The 21,429-nt window shown below is 39.3% G+C and overlaps 1 protein-coding gene across 3 annotated transcripts in view; it reads left to right on the plus strand.

Annotated features, from left to right (window-relative positions):
- ADAMTS18 (ADAM metallopeptidase with thrombospondin type 1 motif 18) overlaps positions 1 to 21,429 on the plus strand; it is a 485,565-nt gene that overhangs the window by 426,200 nt on the left and 37,936 nt on the right. For all 3 annotated transcript variants that reach the window (XM_080410687.1, XM_080410685.1, XM_080410686.1), the window contains one exon: positions 1 to 21,429. This exon is cut by the window's left edge and continues 39,023 nt beyond it; it is cut by the window's right edge and continues 37,936 nt beyond it. The gene's annotated coding sequence lies outside the window, so the exon portion shown is untranslated.

Genomic DNA, 21,429 nt, shown 5'->3' on the forward strand with positions numbered 1-21,429 from the left:
AAATTGATTTCTATGTAAGATGGGAATGTCCCTGACCCTTATCAGAAACTCTGTTGTTCATCTTATGCTGGGCCACACCGCCTGGAGCTGTACCGGCACGTCAGGTTCAGATGAGTCTCTTCGGCATGTCCTGTGCTGGCAGGCAGTGGAGTCATGCAGCCAGGCCAACCATCAGCCAGCTGAAACCTGACCAGAAAGAAACTAGCTTGTCTGGCCAGCTCAAACTGTGGGGGAAGCAGATGTGTATGTCTGCATCTGATCACAGCTTTTTTCACTTTTTTCCCCTCCAACTTCAACCTTGGACTTTTGGATGTGATCTGCTCATTTGGCCATCCTGAGCATGGCCTCAGGGTGTTACTGCCCCACTCGGAGAAAGCCTCTTAGCACCCTTCCCACTGACATCTGCCCACAGACCCTGAAGTCTCTAACACCAAAACAGAAACTGGCCAACATCCATTGCAGAATAGCTTCAACTGTATGCTAACACTTCTACTCTGAGCCATGGAAAAAGCAGTTCCAGCAAAACACATCAAAATTTTGCACTTTCACCCTTACGCTAGCACGTTCTCCTCACTTAGTCCATTGTATAAAATGTGAACAGCATCTGGATTTTATCTTATTAGTGACCTGGTTCAGGCCCTTATTTCCAATACTTCTGGAACTATTTCAGTGACGAACTGTAGATGGAGTTATTAACCCACCGGAAACATCTGACAGAGGGAAAAGGGAAAGGCTCTCAAGCCATTCTTCTCTGAAACATTTGCAGTCTTGGCAATTGTTTGCTCATTTACTAAAAATAGTACATTTAAAAGCATGGAATGGCAGAAGGCTGGAGTTATTGAGGCATATGACAGATATGACAGATACCTGGTTTGGAAATGTCACGTGACTTCTTGTCCATGTACCATTATCCACCACTTAACACATATTAGACCTGCAGAGAAAGAATAGAAGCCATAAACACAACAAGAACAGGAGAGATCTCAAGATTAAAAAAAACCCCAAAACTAACCCACAACAAAACCACAAGAAAACACATCCTTAGAAACACAAAGAGCCAAATGTGCTTGACTAATTTTAGGAGAAGCAATAGCTCCTCACTGTTCCCCAGCTATCAGTTAACATCACAGGTCACTATCTCTGTGTTTCAGTATTGTTTTCAGCTGAGTTTCACCAGTTTTTTAACTTGGGCAATAGACAAACCCGTTCAGTAACATCACCATTGCACTAATACAAACAAAACCATCTTCACTTTCCAAGACATGCCAATTGCCTATTGAAAATATTAGGATGACATTCTCTTTGTTTGTAATAGAGTATCTTCTCTCAGTTGCTATAATACTCGCACATTTCTAAGGCAGCAGAACACCCAGTCAGCAGCAGTTAAGAAAATCCCCTGGAACTCCATCATAAGCAAGTTTTATTCCTGTTCAGTGATTTATTTAAATGCAGTTATCTCTGAAGGATAAGAAACAAATTCTTAGGGTGTTCACAGAAGCATGGAGTTAGGGCTCAGAGGGATTTTCACCTTCAGATAGAATTAACTGACTTTATTCTAAAATGAGGATGGTCAACTGGAATGGTCAACCAAGCATTTGTTCGAGACTACAGAACATGACTAACAGAGGAACTCCGCTGACCTGAAGATTTTTTGAGTAATCGGAAACCTCAGCTGTGGGAGTGAGTGAATTAGCAGAGACTACTGAAGCTGAAAACTAACAGCCAGTCCTAAACAGCAGCTTGGAAAACTGTTTGCTTTTAAGACACTCCTCACCTCCTCTTCCTCTAACCGTTTTACAAGGGGTTTGGTATGGATTTTCTTATCACTCTCAGCAATATGAAGCTATCAAGATACAGCTTGTACAGTTAGGAAAACTGATCTAATCTCTTCTAGCCAGCTGTTCTCAGCAACTAAATGCCCAGGCAAACATGGAAGCATCTTCTTGCACCAGGAGATCTGCAATGGAACTTCTAGAGTGAAGAGGACACAGCAGCCAGGGTACCACTGCTGACATACTGCACTAAGCAGGAGGAGACAGTGGTCCATATTTATAAGACACTCATACTCCATTGCAAAGCACATCTGTTACAGAGCCTGAAGGCGAACTGGCTTGAGGGGTCCTCTTCCTTCGGCCAGACTTCCTCTGCTCTCTCCCTGTCAACTTAGTGTAATAAACAAAGGCCAAGAGAAACAATTTGGTTTGAGGTCAGTCTTGCTGGTATATTTACAATATTCACATAGATTTTCCTTTATGTCTTCTGAACTGAAATAACATGTTGATCACCACAATATAACTCTCTTCTATATACATATACATACATATATACATATATACTTCCACTGTTTGCCTAATGTTAGACCTGTAATTTACACCAAAGCGTTGTAGGAGGTGGATTAATTCTGAAAACTGCCAACATAGATATTCATTATTATCGATCAGAGTAAGGCAGTCCTAGTAGCTTCCATGCAAGCCAAAGTAATAGTTAAATATGCAAGTTTTCTTACACAGATAATGCCACAAGATAAATTGCACACAGAAAATTGTCCACATCTACAGGCAGTATGAAGATTAGGCCTTTCAGCTACCTGGAAAGTATGCAAAGCTACCATTTAAAAATAAAATGCTTTGAGATATGTTTGTTATAATCCTTATGATACTGCAATTACTTAAACTGAAAAAACTCCACACCTAGCAAGACAACAATTTGATGGCTTGCTAAAAGAAACAAGCCCTAATAATGTATTCATATTAAGATCTCGCATTAAATGGAAGAACTACTTGAAAAGATGTATGTATGATTCTCTGTTACCCTGGGGCTGCTTTAGACTACTCTGATAAAACAGCCTTAGATCATCAGTGCTGTTTATGCAGTATAGCAGAAATGGGAGTTATGGTTAATATTTATATATTTGAGAATGTACAGCTATTTTTTGATGTATTGTATTAAAAACACACTGGAAATGCTAAATGAGGTTTAACAGAACTGGTGATCTGGTTATGCTGAGCACTTTCGATTATTAAAAGAACAGAATTGTGCAATACGTTTGTTTTTTTTTTTCTAAGGAACACTAGAGGTCTCTCTACACCTGCACTCTTTTCATGTCATCCTCACTCTTGGAGTGCTTGTGTATGAACTCTTATTTTGGACCATAGTTTCTGTTTATGCTTTAAACAATTTACCTCATACAACATGAATGCTAGTGTATAACACCGACTTATTGAATTAATTGTTTTATAGGCCAATTAGCTTCAGCTATTTCTCTATATCATTCTCTACATAATACATCACTATTGTAATGAAAAGTTGAAGGGGATTGGATAAAACAACGTAGCATTAGTCTTTCTGGCATGATCCAAGAATTATTGCAGGCAGCGGGCCTTCTGCTATTGACCTCAGCTGCATCAGGACTTGCAAAAACCCACTTTACTATAACAAAGATGTCCATTAAACTGTGTAGTTTTAACAGATTGATGTATCACTCCACTCACTACTAATGCAGAGTTTACCTTTCAGGTTGTGTATGTGTTATCTATGCTGTCTCATATATTCTGTTTCTTTCCAGATCACTCAGCTGGTTGGTTTATTAAGCATTTTTCACACTCCTTACACATTAAGAAAACCTGACCTGTACACTCAGTTAGCACTCACTAAACAGTGTTTAGAGCCAAGCTTCTGAGGAAATGCTGCCACAGACATACTCAGGGTAGCATCTGCTCAGTGAAGCACATAAATTCCTTACTGTGTAATTCAGTGTCATTTGCTGACTCCTGTCAGAGGACCTGCACAGAGGTCTACCTCAGCATCTTCACCTCCTCTAAATTAACCTGTGCCAACTAAGGTAGTTACAGCTCCCAGCTGTTTATGCCACTCCACCGCTGGAATTCATTGCTTCATGGCAGGAATAAGAGGACCCCTTGTGTGCTCCATCAGGTCCTGATGTGCACACCTGGACTGTTCATGACAGCATAGCAAAAGACTCTCATGTCAGCAATTAGAGAGAGACCCATCCCGGTCCTCCCGCCTTTCTTCTCCCCTTATAGCCTTTATCACCAGTTGCTGGGAAGAAGTGCAGAAGTGCTTATGGTTAGATGTCAAAAAACTTTAAATCTGACTTAAGATCCATTGTCATTTGTATGTAATTTGGCTGTATGAAGTGCATCAGCAAGCATATGCCTTGCATATGTGAAAGTGCCTTATAGTTAAGAGTCATGCAGTCATTTAACTTCTTTTTCTTCACAGTAAATAAATGAGTCTTTCTTTTGGTGTGTGGACAGGCTATTATCTCAATTTCCATTTGGGAAACAGAGTCAGAGTGACTCTGAGTAGTTTGCTAAAGGATTCCTCACAACATTTCTAGCAGACCAGAGCCAAAGCCAGGTATGGAAAAGACAACTAAAGACGTGGATACTCGGTGTTTCATCGAACAACGGGGTACCCAATCTTCTTACGTGGCAGCAGGTTATTAAACAAAATGAAAGCACTTTTTCACAGAATACTCAATCACATTGTGGAGTTCAGTATCATTTAATGTTACAGAGCATAAAAATGTAAATGAGTTTGAAGAAGGAATTAGAAAAGTTCATTCACATGAAATACAGATCTGTTTGTCTAACTGACAGGATATTTTTGTATTGGATTAAATACAGAAGTCCACACGCAGCAGCAGGAGCAAATTGAACCCATCAGATGCGGGGAGAACATCCACTGTTACATACATACTCCTTAAACACTACCCTCATCTTCAGCCCTGCGCGCTCTGGAGACAGGATGTTTCACAGAAAAGGATTTGTGTTGAAGTTACCACTCCAGCTGAGAGGAGAGAGAGGAAAGCTCTATTTCATGAGGGATATCTAGTAAGCAAGTGCAGTTATGGTTATATAATGCAAATAGGATTTGGAGGGAAGGAAGAGTTATTTTTATGTTTTTCCTCTAAGGCTCAGAAACTTTGTTCCTATAAAAAGTACCATGTCTTATTTCAGAACGGCTGGTTCAGGCTGTGGCATGGAACAAGCAAACAACAATGCCACGGTTTGCATCATGGCCAGAAGACTAAGCTTAAGCTCGTCCAAGCAGTTTTCCCCTTCCACTGACAGGGAATCAGGCTTTTCTCACCTGGTACATAGACCTACCACACACTACACCACCAGATACGGAAATCAATACCCAACAAGAAAAGACAGAAGTTTCAAAAGGAGTCTTTCTACCTTTTTCAAGCCAAGCACAGTACAACGGTTATAAGGGTAATTTTGAAAGTAAGGGCACTGCAATGTTGTTTTTGTTTTGCAAAGGAAATGCCAGTTCTCCAGCTGTAATGGCAACTGATGGCAGCTCAAGGCTATATCCATTTTTATTGCACGAGTGTACCAGAAACTAGTAATGCTGGGAGATTGCTGTGGAATATGAGGGGATATAAACAACTACTTGTTTACATAAATATTCCAAATATGCCTTTAGTAAATCATCACAGGTATAGAACTAATTACTCTTCTTATTTGCTTACTGACTTCTGTGGCTGCACCTATTCCCTTTTAGGGCAGATGTCCCATTTTTTATATGGATCTGTATATAACCTGGGTTTTATTGATTGTCATGTGAAGGTCAAACCAGATATGTGTTTTTCTCTCCTCAGGATCCTGTTACAAATACTATATTTATTAAGCAAGGATATGATTAGCAAATGTCTCAAAAAAATAAAGCAAATTAAACCCAAACACAAGCAGTCTATTTACATGCTTATTCTTATCCAATGATACACTTCAGTGCATGCCTGCTTAGATACACTGTCTTGCAGTTATAGGAGACTGGAGTTAACTTACACGCTTTCACTTTCTTAGGTGAAGATGCTCTTTGTTTAGCAGCAACTGCTTTACCCAGTGAATGTCTCCCCCAGCTTGGCTTTGCCTTTCAAGGAAGCTGGATTTCCAAAAAAAAAAACCCCAAACTTATCTTTTTAATTTTCCTCTCATTTTCATACTGCTTGATCATCCTTGTTACACAGTCTTAACCTTCTTTTTTCACCATTAGTTTGTTTAAGCTGGCAAAATTCTAGCCAAATAGAAATATCAAGAGAAAATGCCGCCCCTCCTGTTCAGTTCAAAATTGTAAATAATCAGTGTGAAGCTTTCTTCTAAAAATGAGAAAATTCTCTTGAATCAATTGAAACATTTTGTTCACTCTGAAATACAAATGCTTCAGGTTTTATTTTTCAGACTTATTTTTTTTCTCAGAAGCTTCTAAATTACATTTAATTTACAGGTAACTTTATCGGTAAATGAATTAAAAAGATTGCTGAAATGTAAGAAATGAAACCTTGAGTTTTTTATAGTTTTCCTCTTTAAAGCAAAGAATCCTCTGAATCTGAAAGAAATCTGTAACGCATGTTTAACTTGAAACTGCATTTTTAGCAAATTACTATTGCTTGTTCATAGTTAATTTCCCAGTTAGGCAGACAGACCATCCATGAGGATGTTCATATGATCATCTCTTGCTACTGTTTGCCATCTTAATGGCTTAAATGATCTTGTGCTTGCATAAAGTTATGTGGAAAGCATCTTTGGGATAACCCACCTCTGATACTGAATAAACTCTGTTTTGCCACAGCAAATTGTGAGAACCCCACTACAGCCACATTGCTCCTGAATAAGTAGATAGACCAACACCAATAGAAGCCTATGTTCTTTTTACTCTATGTAAATTGTCTTAAATGGGATATAGTTTAGCTCTGAATATCACCTTTTAGATTCTTAACAAATGCATATTGTTACCATGACCAAACCTTTCAGATACATCAAGGAAACAACACTGGAAAAAGAGGGAATCTTAGATAAAGCCAGTGAGATAAATCTTTGCTCCTAAACAGATGTTACATGATCTTTAAAATACATGCAGCTCAAGATGTCAGTTCCTAAGGTCTTATTTCAGCAAGTCGTATAGATAAGAAAATTAACACAGCCTCACCAAACACAAGCTGAATCAGCCTGCAGGATTCATGGATTTTGAAGCAAGTAAAGACAGCTATGACTATCCAGCTTGATTTGCATTGCTTAGGCCAAAGAATTTCATCCAATAAATTCTGCTATCACATGAATTATTGCTTCCTTCCATGTAAGCAGTCCTTAGATCCAGTAAGTTGTGCCTGAATTATAGCATGTCTTTCAGAAGGGCACCCAGCTTCCTTCCATCCTATAATGCTTACGAGGCTAGGCATGAAGCCCAATAAGCTATCTTCTTTTCCATTTCATAGTGCTAGAACTTAATCCAGCTACAATGTGAAGGTAAACTTACACTGTTGTGACATACAACTTCATATACCACTGCCCTCACCCCACACCAGAATTCTACCTTCACTCAATGAGATAAAAAATTTCTTCAGAAATGATGATGAGGTTATCAGGAAGAAAAGCTGTCCCCTTCCAGCTTCTTGTACACCCCCAGCCTACGCGCTGGTGGGGTGGGGTGAGAGGCAGAAAAGGCCTTGGCTCTATGTAAGCACTGCTCAGCAATGAGGAAAACATGCCAGTATTACCAACACGGTTTTCAGCACAAATCCAAAACCCTGCTACTATGAAGGAAATTATCCCTGTCAAAACCAGCATGGAGTGTTACCCACAGTCTCCCTATAGTGTCAGCAGTGAATTCCAGAGGAGAACTCAGATCAAACAGGCTCTGAATCTTCTTTGGGTGCCTCTTTATATCTGCAAACATACAGTAATATACATAGAGCAGGTATATTCCCTACCTAAATATCACTTCTGTGGGGTAAATTTGAACATTAATCATAGTTATGTCTAGATGGATATAGACTGAAAATGGTTTTATTTATTCTATTGTCAGGCATATGAAATCATCTTTCAGCTTAATTTGCACTTCTATTACATCATTGCAAAATAAAATATGTTTAATAAGCAGAATCCCAACAACTTCGGAATGGAGAAGAGATTTCTGTACTTGTTGGTGTTTGTCATTGGTGACATAAGCAAAGAAAAGATGTCCCAGCTGCAACCCATTCTCCTGCCTGATTCAAGATTTTAATGTGAAAATGGCTATTTTTAGCTAGAGCTCATTTGAGGTTGTTCTCTGTCCCCAGCATGTAGCTGATTGCTGATAACCCATTTGGGGGAGTGGGGGTGAACGAGTGCAATCTGCAAACATTACGGAATCAGATTGACTGAAAAGCAGAGCAGAGATGCAGAGACCTTTCTGAGATTCGAGTCTGATCTCTGATACTCTGCCTTCCCTTAAAGATCCATTTTTTAGTTATAAGTGACACTTCTTTCACATTTTAAATAGCTGGCAGAAAATAAAAAGGGAAAGACCCTAAAATGCTTTTCCAGACTAGTCAATGCATTTAAGATTAAGCTGAACATTTCTATACATCTGTGACCTTTAAAATCTGTTAGGAAGGTGAGATGTTAAGATTTAGTCTTAGCCAGGTGATTGATGTGGGGTTTTTTCAACTCTAAAGCAAAGCTATAGTCTGTAGTCTAAAGCCTATTTATAATCCTCTTTAACAGCACTTCGTATAACGATACAACTCATTTCTTTGTGAAAACAGCCTGGCTCTGCAATAGTATGATGTATTTAAAGAAAACAAAGTAAGGACCTGGAGCTTGCTGCCAAGCTGTATATTAAAGACCTGTCAATAATTGCCCTGCATTTGAAGGAATTTTGTTAATACGGAAACCTATTAGCATTCCTGTAAGTGTCAATAAGCGTATTTCATTCATCTACTTACCTTCTGAAACAAACTGTCGATGACAATGAAGAGGAACAGAAGCAACTTGGCCGGTGGGACATTTGCTTCTCTGGCTTCTCCTAAGCATATGTCACTTTGTACCACCTGCAAGGGCCAGTGCAGGAAGAGCGGTCTGAGGGTCAATTGCCTATTGACAGTAATGCCTAATGCAGCCCCCTTCACTATTCTTAACCTGGTATGCTCTACTGATCCATTCTTCCTTAATGTGCTCAAGGAAAGGTTGACATCAGATGTAAATGTGCATGCTGGTTGATGAGGTTTTACCATTCAGCTTTTTCTTTCTGTCCATAGAAAATTAATGAAAGAGGAAGAGAAGTTCTTTTGCATTCAGTGAAGTACAGAAATGGCCCAAATTGAACAGCTTCACACCTCAGTGTCAAGTGGAAGTCAGAGCCTGATCGTCCTTTAGTTTTAACTTCCCACCACAACGATCCTGCTGTCAGCTTTTTGTTATCTCTCATTATCTGACACTGGATTGCAAATCTCACAGTAAACCATTAATAAGCCCAGGCCACGTGCTTACATGCAACATTTTATACTGGTCATTAGACATTTACTTTGCTTCTGGAAGGCCAGGCTGATTTTATTTTTTTTTTCCTTCTTCATTGTTTTTCAATACACGTCTGCAAATAACACATAGGAAAATGCAGAAAAAATGACAAGAAAAATCCATCTGTTTTCCTTAAAGGGATCTACCTTAAAGTCTGTCCTGATTAGTTTTCATCTACTGACATACAGAACATGTATCGCTCTCTATGGGTTGGGTAAGTATTAAGGGCACATTATGCACTCAGGTTGCAATCCTGCCACCACTGAAACTGCTTGATTTCAGTCTTAAAGCTGGGGGGGTGCGGGGCGTGGAAAGTACAAGGAAACACATCCCTGGTGCCTCAGTGCAACTTTTTTTTGGGTTTTCCAGTGAAGAAAAAGGTGGGAACACTGCCTGAGCTATTGCAGGCTGATCCCCCTGTGCATTCAGACCCTCCCTGCCAGTCAGTCTAGATGGATGTGTTTCTGGCTGCTATCTTCTTTCACAACCCTTTTGTCTTACAAGGTGAAGCATGCCTCACTGCTGGCATTCAGACGGATGGGCCTGCCGTCTCCCTCCAGAGCAGAAACATTTACCCTTGATCTTTACCCGAGGGAGAAGTTCCTTGCACTCTGCAGCTACCAGTTTCTATCACTATTTGCATGCCTTTTTTTTGTTTGTTTGTTTCATATTCAGTAACTAGAGGAGTTAGTCATGAGGTTTTGCTCAGGGGGATTTTAACATGAAAGGGATGCTATTGAATTTAACAGTGTCACCTTCCTTTTGCAACAAAACAGCATGTTTGTACAATGACAAAGGAAAGCATTCCCTGCAATCACAGACAAGGAGCTTTCTTGACTATGGATGTCCCAAAAACTAGGTGTAAATGTACTAAACAAAGTTAAAACCACATCCACATAATGTTTCAGGCTCTGAAATGGAGTCTCAGTTGAGCACCTATCTGTCTAAATACTGCTGGGACTTCAGTACAGCCCACCCTCTTCAAAAACCCAAGGATAAACTTAAGGGCAAAGTGATCATACCTAGGGCTTATGTGGGCAAGCAGAAGGAGATATTAACCAATCTCTCAAAGGAAATACTGAATCAACATAGCAGAAAGAAGGTCTCATTTTATTCTGTGTAGTCATTTTGGAATTTCCCAGCTTCTCTGAAAGCACTGCTGGAGGTACACAGTGTGTATATATATGTATATATGTATGTATACATAGTTTTATTTTTTTTGTCAACCTGAAACTGATAGTGATCATTTGCTGTTACATCTCGATATGGAAACATTAACTGTTAGTGCTGCAACTCTCAGGCAAAGAAGCAGAAGTGAAAAAAAAGCTCAAGTAGCAGGTAAACATCCCTGCTACTAAATCTTTCTCTGCATGTCCAGCCTTTCTATTTTGGTTCTTTGCTTAAAGGAAGCACAGGACTATACCTAAGAAACATGACTGTCAGCATTCATTAAGACCAATGCTTAATCTCAGTTGACAACATCAATGTCAGAATCGTAGCTGGGAGCTGGCAGCATTTCAATAGAGGATTCTTCTGAGCTCTTACACACTACTTCAATAAATAATCCTACCGGGAAATATGGAGAAGAGCATTTAAAATGATTTTAGCTGGCACGTCACTACAAGGTTGAACCATCGTGTAGTGATGTGCCCACTGCCTAATTCCACTGTGAAATGTTGAAATACAGCTTTTAGCTCCACAGAAGCATGTAGGCCTCTATTTACATGCAAATTAATGCTATTCATGTGTGAACTACAGCAGGTACTGACTCTGCCAGATGGAATAATTTGGGGACGGGCCCATTCTCTTTTGCTGAGGGCTGCATGTATTCACACATGCTGTAGATAATTGTTGGAGTTTCTGTCACCAAAAGTCCCAATTAAATAACTATTTAAATAATTTACTTTTTTCCAAGCAAAACATGGTCATGCATGCAGTTGCACAGACTAAAAATAATGATGATAATCACACTTATAGTACCACTATTAGTAATAACATCATTAGTAATAAGGGAGAAGCAGGTGGTTCAGGACAGAGTATCAGAAACTTGGATGTGTCACTGCCCAGCGATTTTGGACATGTCATTTCAGCTTGTCTCTTTTTTCCCTTTGTTTTCATCCATAAACCGTTCACGGAAGGCATAATACTTTATTCACTTTCCTGATCTGAAGTAGGCAAAAAACCTCACAAACATTACTGTAACAGACATTTGCATGCATTTCATCGCATTAGCCCCCACTTGACCCTCACCAGCAGCAAGGGTCACTTCATTTTAATCAACAGCAGCCCCCTTCTGCAGAATTAGGATGATATTGCAAAGCAGTAGGTGGCTAAACCGACTGATGAAAACAGACCTGGTTTGGCTGATAGTGCTTTATTTGAAGCACTGATATGCTTAATATTTGTTCAATTATCATCAGCAGAGAAATCAAGGTATCAGTGCGTGAACCTCCTCAACATGCAGTGGCCAACCTTATATAAGGCAGCAACAACAAGACCTGAGAGGAATCAAACAACATCAGCAGATCTATTAACGATTGGAAGCTACAAAGGGGTTTTTAGCCAGTGATTTTAATTCTCTTGAAGCTGGAGATGCAAAGACAGATTTTGACAGTTGCACAAAGAAAAGGATTTAATTAAACTGAAGAATATGAGATAAACTTTGCATAACAAAAGAAAGGAGGAACATACACCTATCTTGCATAAACAGGCTGGGACAGGATGTGAGGGGCTGTCCTCCCCTCTCTCCTGGAAACCTGCTTCTATAGGGTGTACTTCCAGTGATACAATAGGGGAACAGCCTCTTTGCTCCCAATCCACAGTTCCTACTGAATCTGCATCCCGGGGTGTTATCATGCCTACAGCCCTCTGACAGAGCTGCTCCTCTGCAGACTGCGTCCAGCCTCTGCCTGACACAGCCTTGCTAACAGCCTCTGACTGGCCCTCCAGCAGACAAATTCCTGATTTTCCCCAAAACAACCTGCTTCTGCAATGAACATCAGAAGTGTTACTACAGCAAGCAGTGAGAAAGGAGCACGGCAAGTGAAGAAAATTAGCTGCACATTCAAAAATCCATAAACTGAAATGACTGAAACGATCATAAACAAACAAAACAACTAAAAAAACCCACACAAGAAAAATCTCTACATTCAGGCTAAACAGGCAACCATTAGGAAGGTCAGCAAAGCCCCTTCCCAGTTTCTCCTATTCCAGAGCCATTTCACAAGCATTTGGCTGCATTTCTCCCACCCCCTGGAACACTCCCAAATGCCTTTACATTTCAAGGTCTCTGGGGCTAGTGGATGGCTTTGCTTCACCTGTAATTGCTGGCTAGCACTGCAAAACATAGACTTACTATGAAATCATTATAGTAGGAAATACAGCATCATCTTCCAACCATGGAAAAAATCCCTTTACTGTAATCCCTAATTCACAGTCAGGGATATTTCTCCCTAAATATAATTTCTAAAAAGCCATTTAAAAATAAGATCAGACAATCATATATTCCTGCAGAAGAGAAAAGAAAAACACAAGGTGTGAGCATCATGAGTAAAATGGCACAAATTCAGATACTAATGCTTGAATCTTTTTTTCTTTAATAGAGATGAAAAAAACCATGAGGGAATAGTCCATTCTGGAGTGCTTACTTTCCCCATGTGCTTAGTTCTAAGACACGAGTTTTCTTTGTTTTTTAAATCCAATCTTTGCCAATTCTATGGGATGATAATAATTAGTCAGAAAGTGGAATAAAGGGTACCACCATGAAATGGATATCCGTATCTGTGAATGCTTGTCTCTTCAGCTGGTAGGCTGTTTGTGAACAGAAAGGCTTGATTTGCTTGCATAGCTCACCAGGAGTTAATCAGCATACACTGACAGACCTGCCTGATACGTGATATATTGAAAAAGAGCCCTAACAGAGGAAAAAGAGTGAAAAGTTATTCTGTGCTGCACACTTCCACAGACAGTAAAAATTCCCCCACTAGATGAGATGAAAAGACCACCTAGTTTTGTACTCAGTCTCTGAGAGTGACCAAAGAGGGCATACAAGGAATGGGAATGAACAGGGAAGTGCTTTCTCTGCTGCACTCAACAATCCACAGTCTCAGTAACGAAATATTTGAACAGACTTGCTTTTACTAGCCATGAGATTTTCCTTAAAGAGTTTAACCACATTTTGAATATATGTTTAAATTTATCTTCTAAAAATCCTGTAGCAATGAGTTCCACAAATTAATTACACAGTTTGTGAAAAAGAACTTCCTCTTTTTCTGTTAAACATGCCTCACCAGCAAGATTGTTGGTTATGTTATTGTACACCAATCTTGAAAAGCAGGAAAGTAAAAATTCCTGGTGAGTTTCCCTTATATTGTTCATTATTTTATCCACTTCCATCACATGCATCCCGGGGTTTTATTTATTTTCTAAGCCTAAGACTGCTGATCTGTGTGATCTTTCCTATTTCCAGCATTCTTGTTGCCTTTCTCCTATTTTAATATTCTCCCCTGAGCATTACTTTGGACTTCTCACTACTAAATTTTATCTGCTCTTTTATTAGTTCTGTGAGTTTAAGGCCTAAGCTTTTCAGTTTTCAGTTTGACTATCCTGATAATTTTCTTATTGCCACTGCACATGAACCTCCTCTCTAGGATCTCTGATAATACGTCGATCAGTACAAATCCTAGCTCAAAGCCTTGGAGTACCTCCCTTCAATGGAAAAGCTGTCCACGTATTCTTACCCTTTATTTTTTATCTTTTAACCAGTTTTTAATACATGAGAGGACCTTTCCTCTTATGCTTTGACAGCTTAGTTTCCTTGAGAGTGTCTCACGAGTAACCCTGTCAGAAGTGCTGAGTGGAAAACACTTGTACAAAATGTTTCTTATCAGGAATTAGAATATTCATTCAGGATCAACAATCTATGGAAAGGACTATTTGGTTTCTGGAGAAAGGGAAAAGGAATTGTGAATCATTTATAGGATGTTTTGTGACAATCTGTGTCAAGGTGATGCTGCAGATGATGTTAAAATACCATCATTTCAGTAGCATTTTAGTAAGATCTGGTAAATAATGAAACTGAATTCTCTCTCAATTCTATATAATGCCACTTTCATTTACGTTCCTTTTAAACTAAAAACTAAAATGAAAACAGGGATGACCTGAAATTAAATAGAACACATTGAATTTGCCTTCAAGCACATTTGGGTGGGACTGAAGAAAAATCTCTGACCTCACATGAGACAATATTCGGTGCTGGAGCCCCTTGGCAGCTCCCGTTGGTCCTGGCTCAGAATGCAAGGCCTGCTCAAGGTACAAGCAAGACAGACTAAAAGAAGCAGCAGAGTCTCCTTTGCTGTTGTCTATTCCACTCTTCAACGGCGGATCAGTCTGAACTGCTCTGGCGTATGCTGCATTGCCATCGAGCATGTGTGGGATGTACGGTTTCGGGTACAGGCCACATTCCCTGCCAGCGCTGGCAGTCACCTCTTGCAGCTCCATCCTGGCAGCAACAGCCACAAAAAGTCCTACTCCAGCAGTCTCCCCAGCTTGGCACATTTCCTTTCCAAAAGCACTTTAAATAGAGAGTGCTCTGATGTAGGGCTGCTTCCTTTAAAACCCAGTAAGGAGAGAGTAGAGAAATGAAAGAAGTTTAAAGTAGGTGGGAAGTGAGGACCCCTTTCAACTACCTTCCTCCAGTCAAAGCCATTCTGAAGACCTCTCTCCTCCAGCCTTTCTCTGCTATAAGCTTCCTAGGCCTCACTGCTGACATTCTCAGTTCTTTTCCTGCCTACCTGCCATAACCTCAGGGATGGCTGGCAGTGCTCCCCTAGCAGAACCCACTCTGACGTCCCTCTGAAACGGAATTTTTCCCATGCTGCTGAGAAGGTATGGAAAAGCAAAGACAAACTGGGTATTTATACTGCTGACACTGAGGAGATCTCAGCCTGTTTGAAATATAAGTTGTCATAGCAGTTTGGAGAGCTAAGCAAAGTGAGCAAAGCATCCGTATGAACAGGCTTTCACATTCTGTTTCCTTCTGGTCAGGGCATGGTGAAAAATAATTTACCAAGGAAATGATCTCATGAAGCTATAATGCAAGAATTAGTAAGGTCTAACATAAAATGAACTCCTTTTAATATTTTCCTATAACTGCATTAAAAGAAACATTTTTCATCTTGATAAATCCGCATTAGTTTTTAATTTATTTTGTAATCTTGTGTGACTTCCTGATGAATAACCACATGGAGACAGACTACAGATTCATGTGTCCAGGCATTTAAAGATATAAAATGTCAGAGGCATATTGTTAATTCCCCAAGCCATACATTGCAAACTTAAGAATACCAGTATTAAGATTACACTTAGAAGACATCTACTAAGGACAGTAAAGGTCTTTAAATAAACTTAACACTTCCCTGTACTTCAAATAGAACAAAGAGTTTTAATTCCTGCTGTAGGTGTCAAGCCCACTCTGTTTTAACTCCCCAGTTAAGATGAATTTCATAAAGGAAGTTATCATTACAACAGGGAAGCTCCCTACCATGTATATATGGAGCTAGACAACAATTCTAGAATAAAAGCTAACACTGGACACTTTAAAAAGCAAAAAAAACCCCATAAAATTAATCCAGAAAAAGTTAATGCAAGAGAACTACTGCTCTTTAACAAAATGAGGAAAGATAATCTTAGAATAATTTATCAGAACACTGTTGAAATTTTTCTTTTCTTAGGTGTTTAATGTTGGCTGGGAGCCATTTACTCCTGCAATGCAATTGAAGAGAACATTTGCCTCCTTGGTTTTCGACTCTAATATCTCATAGCACAAGCAGAGCTTTTGTTATGCATCAGCAGCTGCCAATATTTTAATGAAAGGCTCCAGCAAAAATGGTTGTTCTTTGCTTTTGATTTATTTTAGCTGGCAGCTCTTCAGAGTTTCACTCCCCAGTTCAAACCCAGTCTGCTGTAGCTTCTATGCACAGTCCTCCAGGATCTCCCAGTATTCTCCCATTACAAACTGATTGACTACACTGTCAGAACCTCTCAACACACTTCCCAGTTTCATTTAGTCAGCATGACTTTTGTTTTCAGCAAAGCAAATTCCCAATTCTACCCTCATCTCCTGTTAAACTGGAAGGAATATTTTACATCAGATATGTTCCTGCTAAATCCAGTCATTTAGCAAGGTCTCTGCTTCTGTCTCTTCATCCTATAGTCTGCCTTTGTTTCTAAACAAGTGAGGCCTTTCTTTGCCTATTAGTTTTTTAAGGTTTATATTTTTTATTCTTCTTTTTTATTAATTCTTATATGAGTGGATATTTCATTAGCACTCCATCTTGAATGCAGTGATAGGCACAGGCAAAATGTCAGGCAGCTACGTAAGCCTGTGCTTAAGACACATAAATCTGCAGAAGTTAAATACATGTCTAAATGCTCTCTTGAACTCTTAGTGACAAAAAGATTTGCAGGCATTTTGCACTGGACTCTGCTGATGTCTCTGTTTTATACTATTGGTAACAACAGTGCTTAACCAGCTTCTTTTCTGGTGTGGTATTCCCAGGACCTTTCAGTAAATCAGTTGCAATTTGGGAAAAAAAACCTTGAAAGATAATAAACGTCAATTTATTTGTACAACAAGAATAAAAACTGAGGCTGATTGCAAAACACAATTTAGATAAATCAGTGGAAACACTATGAATTATATTCCTATGCATGACAGAATTTAAAAGCACAGAATTTGCCCAGATAAAAAAAAGTCCTAGAGATATTATATTATTTTACCCATTTCTAGTAGCTTTCACAATTTATCTTGCAGTGATGGTTCTGTGGAGATATAACACTGCTTGGCATACTAAATAGTGTCACTTTCTTCTGATTCTGTCAAGTTTTAATGTCGGCTAGCACAAGGAAATGTTAACCTCTCCTGTTCTCACTCTTCCAGTGTGATTTCTAATACATCTGACACAATCCCTTGCAAGTCCTTATTTCTCTGTAATTACATTATCATGATGATGTGCCTTCATCTCGGACTTCATCAGGATTTCATCTTCTAAAGAAAAAAAAGTCCTAGATCACTGAAGTGCCTTTTTTTATGAAACCATCTTCAAAGCCTTAACCTCAATGTTTCCAGAGATCTGTCATCTTAGAACACCTGACACTGTCAAATTATTGCCATTACCACATCCAGGGCAATCCCTCCCCCCCTCCCTTACTGTCCAAAGGTTTTCAGAAAACAAAAAGTAGGGCTTCTTTCAACTTTGAAAGTTGTTAGCCATGAGCGTGACTTAGATTTACTAAATAATTCCACTGTAGCATCCCAGGAAGACTTGGCAGAGATTGATTCCAGCCACACTGAGAATGACACATATCAAACTCCTTCACAGATGCTTAGTCACCCATCAGATTATATAACACTGACCCTGGAATTGCTGAGAACTAAAAGGAGTAAAAAGAGAGTTGGATGTGTTTTATCTAGGATGCCAGGTCATTAAGACTATTCTGGTAAGACATAACAGAATGGTATGATGCAGACTTCCTACCTCAGGCTATGAACTTGTCATCTTACAAGTGAAGTGAAGCCAGTCTGCTTAACTGCCTGAGCAATAAATAGAACCTCTTTCCTAGCACATCATAAAAGCAATGGACAACTTCTACTTAATTTTTTCTTCTTTCTTTCTTCTAAAAGTGCCCTGAGCTCTGCTGGAGTGCTTGTTTAAGTGTTCACTGTTGATACTTGTAAGTAATTAGCCACGGTAATTGTACTATTTTTTGTCATGAATGTCATTGTATGTTTGCAAATACAACATCGTAAGTTCATGAAGTAGCAGAATGTGTCTTTACTTTTTGTAACCTGAAACAATGCTTAAGATGGGAAAGAAGAAAAACTAGTTATTTCCTAAAAATTTACTGCAGCATGTCATTAAGTAAACTGGAATGTGAGCAAACACAGAACCTAGGTCGTTGCTGTAAAGCTAAGACTTTTGTCTGATGCCATAGGCCAACGCTGAATATGCATTCAATTAGATGTTCCATTTTAAGAAGGTTTCTTCCCTATAGCAGAACCTGCCTATTGCACAGGGGACAGAACAGAGGAAATACAGCAAGCGCCCAGTTTTGACTCCATCATTATAACGGTTGTTTCAGACTGTACTACTAAAAACATGTTCTATAGTTATGAAAAAAATGTATTTTGGGTTTTTAAAAAATCCTGCACTGGTGAAGGACAGATACTACACTGAGTGACTTCCGTCTCTTAATGTTCACAGAATTTAAGGCAGCTGGGCTAATTTCATCTCCTATATCTTGCAGGACATTAACTTCATTTACTTCTAGGTTCAGCCCAATATTCTGGTCTAGACTAAGGCATTTTGATCCTCATCAGACAAACCCATGGCAACTGCAGGCAGCCAGTGGTAAAGCCTGACGGTGTGCCACACTGTGTAAGACATGGTTTACACAATAGTGCTGACTGAATATGATTTGAAAAAAGTTGTTTGTATTGGCCCTTTTCCTATGGCAATATACTAAAGCCACATGTTGAGGCAACTGTATGTCATGGCCTTTACATCATTCTCTTCTCTTGATTGCTGCTTTTTAGTTGCCTCAACTTTGCAGTAATAACAAGTTTGCCTTCCTTGCCAGATAGTCAAAACTTCATTCCTGGCGCTTGTGTCATACCAGTCATTAGGTTTCTTTAGAGAAAATATACACTAAAGGCTATTATATGATCTTTGGTACTCCTGTCTTCCGGGCAATATGTTTTCTTTCCTATGAATGGCTTCATGTTGACCTAAACAAAAACAAAGTTTGTCTTCAGTGTCCCAGTACAGTCCATACATTCAGCTGTAGTGCTCTTTTTCTTAGGCCTTTAGGCTTTGAGCTGGCAGAATTTGTATCTTCAGTTATTGCAACAAAATTATGTTTACAAACGAGGAAGATAATCAGGTCCCTTTAAAAATCAGGTTTATGGGAACTAATCTAAATGTGAAGTTAACTCATTTTTAAAGCTGCAGCTTAAACTGTCATTAAAGCAAAAAAATAAAGGGCTTTAGAGAGAAGGGAACATTAAAATGAAGGAACTGAGACATCAGGTTACAGATAGAGTTGTTTCCTGCCCAGCAAGCAAGTAGTAGAGTTATCCACTTCATCTTCCATCCCACATAAACATGCAGTTGATGACACAATAAACACAGCAAAAATGAATCTTAATACTGCAAATGGTTTTGTGCCAAAGCACAACAAAATCAGGCTCTGAGGTTGTACAAACTCTTCACAAACAGGCAAGTTAAGACTGCAATATTACACAAGATCATTTAAAGCCTCTAAAAACCTTTACAATTTCTCTCCCTCTTTCACTAGCACTTTAATAAAGCAATTCCCAATATTTGACTTGTGAAACAGCCTGGAATATAATAGTTGTATCAGCAGCCTGTAGCTAGGCTGTTTCTTATTGGTCCTCTGTGAACATTTTAAATACCCTTTGTAACACGATGAAAGCAATACCTATTTCAAGGCTTATTTGCACAGAGGGAGTAGTTAAAAGTTTTGATTATTGGGACTGCAGATGGTGGGGCTGATTTTGGGAGTAGCAGTCTATTCTCCTAGTCCCCAGCATCTGGAGACCACTGGCTACACTGGCACCCATTTTTTTGTGAACTAAGTCTTTTTCATCTGATAACAAATCTGTGACTTGCATTGTTCATTTCAGTAATCCAGCTTGGTGTCACATCAGCTTTGTCCCCATCTTTAAATATATTCATGCCATCTGTCTCATGGTCTCAACTGGTAAAACAATTGCATCGTAGGTTACGTACAATCAATTCCCAGTTGTTCTGAACAGCTTGAGATGTCTCACATCTTACTCTGGGTTGTGGAAGAGACTGATAAATGATTTTTTATAGGAAGATGATCAGTTTAGGATTCCCTTTACTGACATTTCAGATGCCAACAAGTTCAGATTTCAGCTTGATATCTTTGCACTTTTTCCCCATATGGTTTTGGTACCTCTTGCAAAGAAATGTGTTTCTCTCCATATGTCTCTTATCCTGAGTTTTCAGTGTCATCTTTAATTAGGAATTGAAAATCAGTTGGTTTGATTTATATCAGTATTTGCCACTGCTGCTATTGTCTTCCAGACAATCATATTCAGATGTTAATGTCAAATTAAAATTATTCTTTATAGGGTCATAAATATGAAATATGCAATTAAAACACTCCCATTACGAAATAACAGAGTGTATGACAGACTCTTGTTCATGATGCTTCACCAGCACACCCCATCAGCACTGTCCTTGTGAGAAAGTATTGTGAATCTCTGTCACTCAGACCTACCATAGCAAAAACCTAGATTAAATCTGTGGCTGCAGGTGTGAAACAGTTCAAATTCAGACACCAGGGGAGTTAAATTTGCTTTCAGCTCTTGTGATCATGATGAAATTGTCAAAATGAATGATGACGCATCATCTAAATGGAGAATGTAGGTGGTCCTCCCTGAATAGCCGGATCAGTTGGGTCCCCTTACACGCATGGGAACAAAACCCAGAGGAGGCAAAGCTATGGTCCCTGTCAGGTTACAGCTGCTTCCTTCTGGATATGAAAGGCTAACCATATGCACAGAGAAAAATGAAGAACATGGAAAAGCACAGGCTGGAACAGGCAGGCCAGCACTTGTCACACAGGTTTGTAAGCAAAATCACTCTCACCCCAATTCTATTTCTGAAAGTACATCATGCTCCTAATTATTTTTTTGGACTTGAAAAAAATCCAGCTTCCTTATGAGCTAACTCCATGCTAACCTGTGGGTTCTAGTGACAATAGGTAGGTCCTTGCCTTAAAGCCTCTGGAAAGAGCTGGGTTTTGTCTTTTTCTTTAAATGAAAGGAGCCTGAACAAATGTGTAACTTCATTTTGGTAGGCCCTTTTTCATCCTGAGTCTATAGCCCGCATTTCTTTTTTATAAGGAAGTCTCTACAGTAACTTAGCTGACCCTTTTGTTCTGTTACACGTGAGCACAGTAGTGTGAGAATTTCCAGCATTCACTCATTACCTTACCCAGAGGTGGTAATAGGCCCTTAGATAATCCATAAATAGTGCTAAGAGCTAAGTGTGAAGAGCTGTACACAAAA

The sequence above is a fragment of the Falco punctatus genome, assembly GCF_963210335.1.
Source record: "Falco punctatus genome assembly, chromosome: 14".
NCBI lineage: Eukaryota > Metazoa > Chordata > Aves > Falconiformes > Falconidae > Falco > Falco punctatus.